This window comes from Pararge aegeria, chromosome 3 (assembly GCF_905163445.1).
Source record: "Pararge aegeria chromosome 3, ilParAegt1.1, whole genome shotgun sequence".
In the NCBI taxonomy this organism is placed as follows: Eukaryota; Metazoa; Arthropoda; class Insecta; order Lepidoptera; family Nymphalidae; genus Pararge; species Pararge aegeria.
In genome coordinates, this window is record NC_053182.1 from 1,981,658 (window position 1) to 1,992,920 (window position 11,263).

Sequence of the window (11,263 nt, forward strand, 5' to 3'; positions counted from 1 at the left end):
CCAACACTGCATGTTTCAAACCGACGTTCACGATATTTTTTATCCGCAGTCCCTTAGGAGAAAGGTATGAAAGTTATGACTTAAATTTATATATTAAATGTGAATATATTCAAACCGGTTTCAGTTATGGTCATACCTGGATATGAAATTCATTGTGATTATAAGTCTTATAAATTGAGGACCAGAGGGTCCCGGGTTCAATCCCTGCAGAGGAAAATATATGTGCGTTTATCGTTTCGAAATTTTCTTTGGTCTGGTGGACTAGCTGCCTACCCTAGCGACAATGGTGCCGCCAAGCGATTTAGTGTCCCGGTTATTCACTTCGAATACGATTCAGATTAACCAAAAATTTGAAAAAAAAAGTTTATTTGTAGTATTAAAAGTCAAATTGTATTATTGCAAAGAAACATAATGATGAAAGAGATAGTTCGATACATATATTTTTATAATTTTTAGTACATTATCTTTATTCTTTTATTTCTCTGGAATAAAACCGATAAAATTAAAACAAATATAACCTTACTTTATTTAACAACAATACGAGAACAAAAACCGTAAAAGTCGTAAATAAGAAACAATAATGAAGACATTTTATAAACCGAAAAAAAACTACTATTAACAAAAATTATATGCATCTCTTTATATATAAAAGAGAATGTGTGTGGGTATGTTCCGTATAAGCTCCAAAACGGCTGGTCCGATTTCAATGAAAGGAAATCTCCGGATTGACCTGGCGAGTAATCCTGTGATGGTGATGATCGGAGCACTCCTATTTTTGAAGTGTCAAACTGTCAAATACAGCTTTTATTTACTATGATGATATTCTATTGTTGGGTGTAGATAATGATCTTCACCCGCTCGAGAAGAGAATAGAAGAGAATGAATACGGAGAGAAATAAATGATTTAATATATTATGGAACTTAAATTAAAAATTTAATGATGTAAGTTTATTGTTTAAATAAAATAAAGCAAAATCAAGCCCGGCGAAGCGGGCTGGGTACGCTAGTACTTAATAAATCCAACCACAATTGATTTTAAATTTCATAATATTTCATTGGATTATTTGATGAAGACTAATTTCTTTGTGTAGTTTTTCATTCGCTTAGTACAGTGGTTATTTGAGGTTTTTATTTGATTTGTCAGAGTCGCGGCTCAAGCCCATTCGGTATCAGGAAACTCGTCAGTGAGCTGGGACCGCCAGACTTGACAGGCATCCTTGCTATCAATTATTATCTGTAATAAAACAATTATTTTAACACTCAATTATTTGGATAAATTACGATGATGAGTGAATCGCAGTACTCTGCATACTGTTTGTCTGCATGTATCATCTAATTTCCTTCTTTAGAACAGTTTCCTTTTTTATCTTTTTGGCGCGCTCTTTCTATAACTTATTATCAAAACTCGTAGGATTTTTTAATCCAAAATAAAGTAAAGTAAAGTAAAATATAACCTATTGTTATATTTTACTAACAGTCAATTTATGGTATTTTCTTACCTTACCAAGAAGTTTTATTTGTTTCTATTCTAGAATTTATAGCAAAAGTAATAAATAGTCTCTTTTATTTTAGATTTACAACCTTTTCGTGATGAATTCTTTATCCTCGTAGTTCATACATAATTAATTGATTATGCTTATCAATAAAATAAACAGACAAGGTTTTCGATATACTTAGGTGAATTATTTTTGTCAGCATTATTGTTTCTCTACTTTGTTTTGGTATTTTCTTCAGAATTTATAACATTTGTCACATGTTTGTCTATATTTTTAATACGAGTCTTAATTACGTTTACGTTTTTTTACACTTTTTTTGAGATTCTCTACCTCATTATGTGCTTTATTATCATCCTCTTTTTCTTCCATTGAACTTTTTCTTTTATATTTATATTTTTTTTTTGTTATATTTTATTTTCTTTATTCAAAATCAGACTAAGTTTTAAGTAATTTTATTTTGCGTTTTCTTTTTAAAACTTTAAAGAATGCAGACTTTTCATTTTAATTTGAAACAGAACTAGTAGTTTTTGTCTGTCTTTGGCTGTTTCATTTTTAATTAATCAACAGTTTGTAACGGTTTCTCATCTTCGATGATTTTTTTTCCGTGTTTAATTATATTTAAGAATATGACTACTATTAGGTATTACTTACTGAAAGTTTTGTTTAAAATTTGTAGCATAACTAATGCGTTATTTTTTGATCGATTTAATGCATAAATAATTGATAACACGTATCAACTAATTAAGCAGGCGAGCTTTTTGATAAAGGTGGGCTAATTTTGTCCGCATTATCGTTTCTAGATTCCGTTTTAATATTTTTTTCCGAATTTTTATTTTGATTTGTCACATTTTGATCAAAATTATTCTTCTCCTCTTCTTCTATCGAACTGCTTTCTTGGATGTTTATTGGTTTTTCTTTATCTTTGCACAATTTTATATAGGATTGATCTTTCACAGACAAGAATGCAGACATTTTAATATAACTCGAAACATAACTAGTAGCCTTTCTAAAGGGATGTTTAAATTTTAATTTACCAAAAGTTTGCGATGGATTCATAGCTTCCATGATTTTTTCTTTGTTAATTATCATTTGGAAAGATGATTTTTTTTTATAACCCTTTGTATAAAATTTGTAGCTGAACTAATAGACTGTTTTATTTTTAATTTATAACCGCTCCGTGATGGTATTTCTCTATCCATGTAATTCATAAATAATTGATTAGACTTATCAACAAAATAAACAGACAAGTTTTCCGATCTAGGTCTCTCAGTTTTATCAGCATTGTAGTTTCTAGACTCTGTTTCTTTATTTTCTTCAGAATTTTTATCTATATTTGGCACATTTTTGTTTGTATTTTTAACACAAGACTTTATCTCTGTTTTCGTATGTGCCTTAAAACTGTTTTGAGGTGTCATATTTTTGTCTTTTTTATTGCAATCTGACTCTGTTGTTGGTTTCTTATTTTTAATACAAGTCTTATCAACGTTTTTGGATGCTGACTGGTCATCACAGTAGCAAGTCTTCTTTTTCTTAATACTTTTTTTGGCTTCCTTGACCTCATCGTGGGCTTTATTATCATAATATCTTTCGTACAGTTCACAACATATACATGGACCTTGAAATGATGGTTTAGTTTTATCAATTATGTTAATTATTGTAACATATTGATCATCCAGAGGTGGATCTTGCGTTGATCTAAAAAAATATTTATTATATTTCCTTCATATACCCACATGAGACATATATACCGACCACGAAGTCGAGGATTCGATTCCCAAGATCAGGAATTTATTATTAAATTGTAAGGTTCTCATCAAGAAAACCAAATAAGCGTAAAAAAACCGCCAAAGCTTTGAAGGTACATGGTGGGTTCTTTTATGTTATGGAATAAGAGACTGGTTCAGCTAAAATAATAACAACACTTGACTTCGATCAAACTTAGTAAATAACGTATCATATAAAATGCCTATAAAATGCCAGCTGGTAATAAAATATATTGTTAAATACTAAAAAAGCTCTCATTTACTTAGCAATTTATTTATTAAGCAAAATGTTTTTAATTTCCCGAAAAGTTCTTTTGGGGTAGTTATAGTCTTTACTGTAAAAAAAGCAACTTTGAAGATAATATTCTGATAGTTTTGATAGCAACTTACTTATGACTAACGGGAATTCCTGGATCTGTTGAAAAATAAGGAAATCATTATTCATACTTTTTTCCATTCTGAATTTTAATCGATAAAACTTAATAATAAAATAATTACTACACAAGCGATGCCTGCGTGGAAAGCACGCTGAACTGCCAGGTTGATTCTTTGCACAAGAAACGTTAAGCAACTATTTAAAGCTATTTCCTCTCATTGTATGAGATTTTTACGGTCGCAGTGATACAGCCCTTGAATATACAATGTATAAACTAGATTTAAAAAATCTGTTTATTTCGCATTGCTACACACGCTTGCGCTTTTATAGTACGGCTTTTACGCGGCTTCGTTAAGGAACGCTAAGTCACATAGCGGCACGTCTTTGTCGGTAGAGTGGTAATTAGCCACGGCCAAAGCAACCCACAGGCCAGAACACGTTATTCCGAAATAATAATTTCCCAAATTTCCCCCTACCGGGGATTGACCCCTTCCCATAGTGCCCTGAGGCAACAAAGTGTACAGGGGATATGTATTTCCATTTTAACTGAGGCCAGTAAGGGTCCTTTCCTTATCCCGCACCACCCCGGATGATTGTTCTTTCTTCAGGGCTTTATCGGACCTCATCATTATCACTGCAACCGATTGAAGTTAACTTCTGGTCATTTATTTATTTACTTATTTATTAGTAATCCAACAGCGTTACAAATTATTTTGGTTAAGGGTATATCTTATTACTAAAATAAGGCCAAATATAGATTACAAATATAAACTGTGACAATTAAGCAATAGGTGAAAGTACAACATGTATGTGTTGTACTATCAGTTACGATATTCACAACAGCATGAATGAGTGTGAGTGGGTGTGAGTGTGCAAATGTATGTGGGTGCGTGTATGTCATAGGTCTTTTGTAGGGAGTTCCAAAATCCAACGTCCTGGTCCGCAGCAGCTCCCAGCGAGTCGTTTGATGTCCGTTTACCAGTGCGGGGTCACCACTCCAGCCCCTTGGAACCCCAACGTCCGTCGGTTCTCCGAGCGTCCATCCCGCATATTGCCAATTCAGTTTTGCGGCTCGCTAAGCTTTATCGGTAACTCTGGTTCTTTTACGAGATACCATAAAATAGCTCGTTCCATCGCCCGCTTAGTGGCTGTGAGCCTTCTTATGAAACCCATAGTAAGCGACCACGTGTCAGACGTTAGTCATCAGTGTCAACACGCACTGTTCGTAGGCTTTGGTCTTCAGGCACTGAAGGATTTAAAACGAAAAGACGTCACGAAGTTTCCCGAACACTGTCCATCCAAGTTCAATTCGCCGGTTCAACTCTTTCTCAAAATTGGACCTACCCATCTGGGTTGGTGTCCTACTAGTCTACAAGTAGTAGTGTCTTCGAGTATCGGACCTCTGTATGAGTTTCCTTACTACGTGCGAATATAAATATAACTAACCCTCATAATCATAAGACAGTATTGGTGAAAACAGTCTGATAATACCGCTTTTGACGCTGCAAAAAAACATTAAGTTAATAAAAATTCAGGTTAAGAAAATTATCTATTTATATTAGTTAAAATATCTTGGAATGCAGCTTGACAAAAAACAAACATGGAAGCCTCACATAATGAAGAAACGCGATGAACTTAATCAAATTGTAAGAAATCTTAACTGGCTTTTGGGGCGGTACTCACATGTCTCCCTCAATAATAAACTACTCATTTACAAGACTATAATAAAACCTGTGTGGACATATGGCATTGAGCCATTGGCACATCAAAAAACTCGAATTTAGAAATACTTCAAAGGTTTCAAAAAAAGTCCTGAAAACCATATCAAATGCACCATGGTTCACTAAGATAACAGAACTACACTAGCATCTCAATATAACAACAATAAAGGAAGAAGTTGAGCACAGAGCAAAGAGCTATAAAGAGCGAATTAACACTCATAGTAACCAACTGGCTACTTCTCTCAGTGTCCCAATGGAGATTAGAAGGCTTAAACGTGCTTCCATTTGGGATTTTACTAACACATGCACTTCGTAAAATAAGAGGCAGAACCATCGATGGATGGCCGGCCTCACATGCCACAAAAAAATGGAGGAAATCTGCTTATAACTGCTTCAGCTGATCGCATGATGGATTTAAAAAAAGTTAGTTTTTAACACCGGTGTAGACGTAATTATGAATGACCTCTAACTCCAATGCAATGTGGTAATTATTGTCGGACCAAGACGACACAGGCTTACAGAGTCCTGACCTGTGTCCGGCAACCTGTGGCGTAGATGTTAGGCCACGTTTGGCCGGGCTTGGTGGCCGATCGGAACACGCGAGAAGTAAGATTGCAAGGCAGATCTTCCTTGCAATCTTACACCGACATGGTAAACTCTATCCTGAGTGACCTCAAGACATTCAACAATACTTAATAGATTAAAAATTTTTAGTAATAATTATAATAAGTGTGTAAATTTTATAGTTTTAGTTTATCTATGTGTATAGGAAGAACAGCCTGGCCGATGTATCAAATCGCAGAAGCAGGGCTGTACTTTTCTTTTTCAAAAATTGTATCTTACGAAACTGTTAATTATAAGCATATAAAATAAGATAATGTAAGAAAACTAAATTAATAAAAAAAAAAAAAAAAAAAAAAGCAATGCTTCTTAGGTAGAGTAACTACAAATAGACAGACTTGGCGTTTCAAAGATCCGTGGCGTATCTGGCCAGGATACTGATAAACAGACCAGCTTATGCCCGTTTGGTACCGGGTGCGTAGCGCTAAAAAGAGAATGGAGGCTCAGAAGTAATGCAACATATACCTTTCAGCGCTAAACAAGTTCTTATATTTTGTACCTATAGACGACTCCTGTTCCTCTTTGGAAGGCCTGTAAAATACAATGGAGCTAATCCTGATGTGCACAAATCTCTATACTAAATTAAATTGGGAAGTCTAAAAGTAGTGTTTTCCTATTCACAATGACAAGGTTGCTTGGACGCATCTGGCTCCGCTTTGATCTCTCACAAGATAAAAAATAATAATGTTAAATGTAAATAGTTGATGTTAAAAAAGAGTAACTGCTGAGTTTCTTGATCGCTTCGTCCCGGTAGAACCTGCCTTCAGAACCAATGGCAGAGTCACTACAAACAGACAGACGTCTCTCGAAACGTCAATTTCGAGAGTGCTTATATTAGGTCTACATGAAATAGATGAATTTTGAATATTGAACTGTGGTCAAATGGAAAATGTTTAGTTTGGATATTTTTGTACAACAAAATTGGCGTTATTTTGTAAAGCATAGATGAACTCTACGCCGCATATTTATTATAATGCGTATTCATTCTTGCCATGAACGTATTCAAATTATAGTTTGCAAGAATCAATAATCCTGATAGGCAATTCCACAGTCCACACCCAAACGGTTTGTATCAGAAACTTGGATACAAATCACAGGTTATAAATTGTTGATCTTGAATCGATCTTGATGGAATTTCGTGTTCAATTAAAATAAAATTCTTTATTCTTGTAGACTTACCACAGGCACTTATTAATCGTTCATACATATATGGTGATAACTACATTCGTTAACTTAAAATTAAAGCTAGGATGGTTATCTGGTCTAAGAAAGTCCGTAGTTTTACCTGAATAATATATTAATAATTATAATTTATTTCAAGCCCTCGTCAAAAATATATTTTTACTTACTCAGTGTGCAAGGCTACATTAATTTCCTGCCCATCCACGTGGCAAAGTTGAGTACGCAAGCTTGCGTAAATAACATGTGAAAAATCGTCCACTATGAATTTACCATTTTCGTCGGTGGCTGCGTATTGCGTAGATTCTGTAGAATAATAAATATATAGTAGAATAGAATAGAAACTTTTTATTGCAACACATCACAAAAGGAAAAACACAAGGTAAACAGTAATAGTGATAGTGATAAGGCCATCACAAAAGGAAAAACACAAGGTAAACAGTAATAGTGACAGTAACAGTAATAGTGATCTTTTAAATGCGAAGCCGATAAAAAAGTGGAAAGTGGATGGCCCATAAAGTATGTTACAATAAATAAAATAAACTTACACGAACATACATATTACATTTACATAATAACTACAAAAATACCGATGTAAATGTATAAATACTATAATAGATATTTATGATAAATATTAATTATGCTATTATAAAATTACATAATACTCAATTACATAGATAAGTAATATTTTATTAAGCAATGTTTGAACAGGTGAATAGATTCGGAATGATGAAAAAAATTAATAAAATTCACTAACTGTTGCCCGCGTTCTACGTTCGCGTTTATTACGGTTTTTACAAATCCCGCGGGAACCGTCTGTTTTCCTGGTATCAAAAGTATCCTATGTTACTCTAACCTAACTAACGCTTTGCTTTGCAATCTAGTTAATTGGTTGTTCAGTTAGGGCGTGAAGGAAGATCAAACATACAAACAAACACACTTTGGCATTTATATACATATTTTTTTAATTACTTAAAAAAAGTAACAAAAGAATTAATTTTTATTTGGGAAATATTTTTTAATGAACCTAAAAAAACAAATACAGTACGTAATTGTTTCTAAGTCTTCATTAAAAAAAACATAATAATCTTTATATTATTTTGGTGATATAAATCAACAAGTAAAGTTATTCAATCGAGTAAGTTCAGTTCAATTAAATTAATATTAGTAAGGATTGTGTTTTCCGTCTAGCATAAAGAACAAACCACAGATATTTATCAGTTTTCAAGCCCAAAATTATATTTTTTAATCTTGGGTAGGTACTAGGCACCCATGACTTAACCGATTTAAATTGGTTAAACGATACGCTGCGCTGCACTGCCTCAACAGGAGGTAAGTACCTAAGTCGACTGCAATACTAATATTTAGGTACCCCTCTTAGTTTTTTCACGGATCGATCGGGACTGTATTGTATAGTGGCTGTAGTCTGCCGGAGGAATTACTTGCTATATTTTTTTTGTGCTAACCCACTACGATTATTTGACAAGTAATATGAATCTAAAGGCATCTCGTTTATTATAATACGACATAATAAGTTGCTACTCACGATCCCTGTAATACGAGGGTAAAGATTCTTCCAGTTTTTTCACCCAACTTTTGCCTTTTATTTCTATAACAGGTGTCGGTTCAGGAATAACCTTGAAAGATAAAAACTAAAAACTAAAACAATAAATACACAGACCAAAAGTAAGTTTATACACAGTGCTTTTTTTACTAATGATTAGACTTTGGGACAGTTTATCTGGGTCACTATTGTTTAGAAGAAAAAGAAAACTCAGAGAGACCTGCTTTCTAAATTGGATTTAAAAAAAAAATTAAAAAAAGGATTCTGATTCTTTTTGGATAAGATTTATAATTGACAATTCAAGGCCACGTGTTCAAGGGCATTCAAGGGCATATTTCGTTACTAATGGGAAAAGAAACATATACCGTAAACAGATAGAAGGAGAAAAGACCAAAATTAGACCAAACTGATCTTTTTATCAATACCTTTATGCATTGATAAAATTATCAGTAATATTTCTTATTGTCCGAGTTTATACAAAAATATTAACTTCCTTTCTTGGTTATTACTAACGTCATAAGCGTCTTCTGCTTCCAATTCCGATTTTCCTTTCGATTTCGTTCTTTGTTTTCTTTTCTTTCTTTTCCCTTCCTTTGCCTGCTTCACTAACATTTTCCTTTTCGATGCAACAACTGTTTCAGCTTTTCTTTTTACGATACTTTGCGTTTTCTTTTTACTTTTCACTTTATTGTTTGTCCCCTTTGGTTTGGTCTTGAATGATTTTAATAGTTTACTTCTTAATGCAAAATATCTGTTAAATATAAGAATTATTTACTTAAAATAAATATAAATAATAAATAAATATACTACGACAATACACATATTGCCATCTAGCTCCAAAGTAAGCATAGCTTGTGTTATGGGTACTAAGATAGCTGATTTTTTTTTTTTTTATTAAAATAATACACATGAATACTTATAATATTCAGATAAACACCCAGACACTGAAAAACAATCATGTTCATAACACAAACACTTTCCATTTGTGGGAATCGAACCCACGACCTTGGACTCAGAAAGCAGGGTCGCTGCCCACTGCGCCACTCGGCCTCATTTTCTCATAGCGTTAAGCATGGTGCTGTTAAATTTTCTTGATTTTAAAATATTTTGCATTTTAACATCCGTGATAAACTTTCTATTTCACGAAATAGAAAGACTATACATGTAGTAGGTATACGTACTTGCTGTCCTCCGTGGCTAACGGCATGTTGTAATGTAAACACCTGTAGGGGCAAAACTCAGCGCCGCGCATGTCCACTGGAAACAAACACTTTTATCAGCTGTCGTTTTTTTTTAATTTGAAAGCAAATAGCTTATCTTAAGTGGAAAACCAGGTTCTATAAACAGAAATACTAAGGTAGGCAGCCTAGGAAGTAGCAGCTCTGGCAGCAAACCTGAGGCGTAGTGGTTCAGCCAAGCCCTCCACACTGGAACATAGCAATGCTGGCCCAGCGTTCATCCCAATGTATTGGAAAGCACGTTAAGCTGCCGTTCCCAGTTTTTTTTCTTTTGTTTCGCATTCAGTTATCCTCTGATATTATGGTGTCGGAGACCTTGTCTATGCAACTTTTGCTCTGAATAAGTGCCAGTTCATTATTGTCGTGATAGGGTTATGCTATTTTTTTTTTGTTACTGCCTTTTAACTTCACCTTCTACTTATGCGTGAGTGGCGCGGTCTTCAGTATCTCTGAGTGCTCCGTCAAATGTTATATATTAATATGTTAATAATGTAAAATGATTAATAAATTCAAATAAGTATCAATTATAAATAAACAAAAAATAAATAATTAGATTCAATTCAAAGTAAAGTGCAATATAATTAGTTTGTTAATTTTTTTTTAATTTGTTATTTTAACTGTGATAATAGGTGATTTAATTTGCGCCTATTGGTATGAGTCGTTCCAAGTTATCACACATATCGAATAAAAATATAGAATGAAATATATAATTTAAAATCGTTAAAAGTCCACCAAACCGCATTGGAGCAGCGTGGAGAGTGTTGGTCTATGCTCTTTAACCTTCTCTCCAATAAAGAGAAAAAAGACGGTACGAGTAAGCTGGGTAATGTCAAGCCTTAAGATGATGGTGATGATCAAAACGGATAAGAATTACTTACAAATGCCCATGGCTTTCAGTTCTGCGCAGACGTACTCCTGAGCTTCCAGTTGCTTCAAGAGCCGAGTCGTCAAATTGTTCTCCGGTCTTATGGTGTACCAGTTGGAGTTTTTCTTCCCAGTAGAGCGCTTGGCTTAAACGATGAGATCACGACATTCATTTTCCTATTTACCTAAAAGAACGCTTCAAATTTCTTGGCCCATGCAAATCCTAAGGCTCTCAGCGATCCACCAGAGAAAATGTGCTAAGAATGGTAAAGTGTAACTGTCGCAGTTATTCGGAGTCCTTTACTGCAAAAGGCTTTACGGCAACGCTGTGAAATGCACTCCCTGATGACATTCCACGCTCTAAATCCCTTGCGATTTGTCGTGTAGGAAGGCACTATTTGTCACTATAAACATGTTAATACTATATGTATTTATGCATAT

The 11,263-nt window shown here is 33.9% G+C and overlaps 1 long non-coding RNA gene across 1 annotated transcript; it reads right to left on the minus strand.

Annotated features, from left to right (window-relative positions):
- Positions 1-9,409: 9,409 nt before the first annotated feature.
- LOC120635951 lies at positions 9,410-10,900 on the minus strand. Its single transcript, XR_005659320.1, has 3 exons — positions 10,837-10,900; positions 9,902-9,977; positions 9,410-9,471 (listed from the first exon to the last, which is right to left on the minus strand). It is a non-coding gene; the product is annotated as an uncharacterized LOC120635951 (long non-coding RNA).
- Positions 10,901-11,263: the final 363 nt, after the last annotated feature.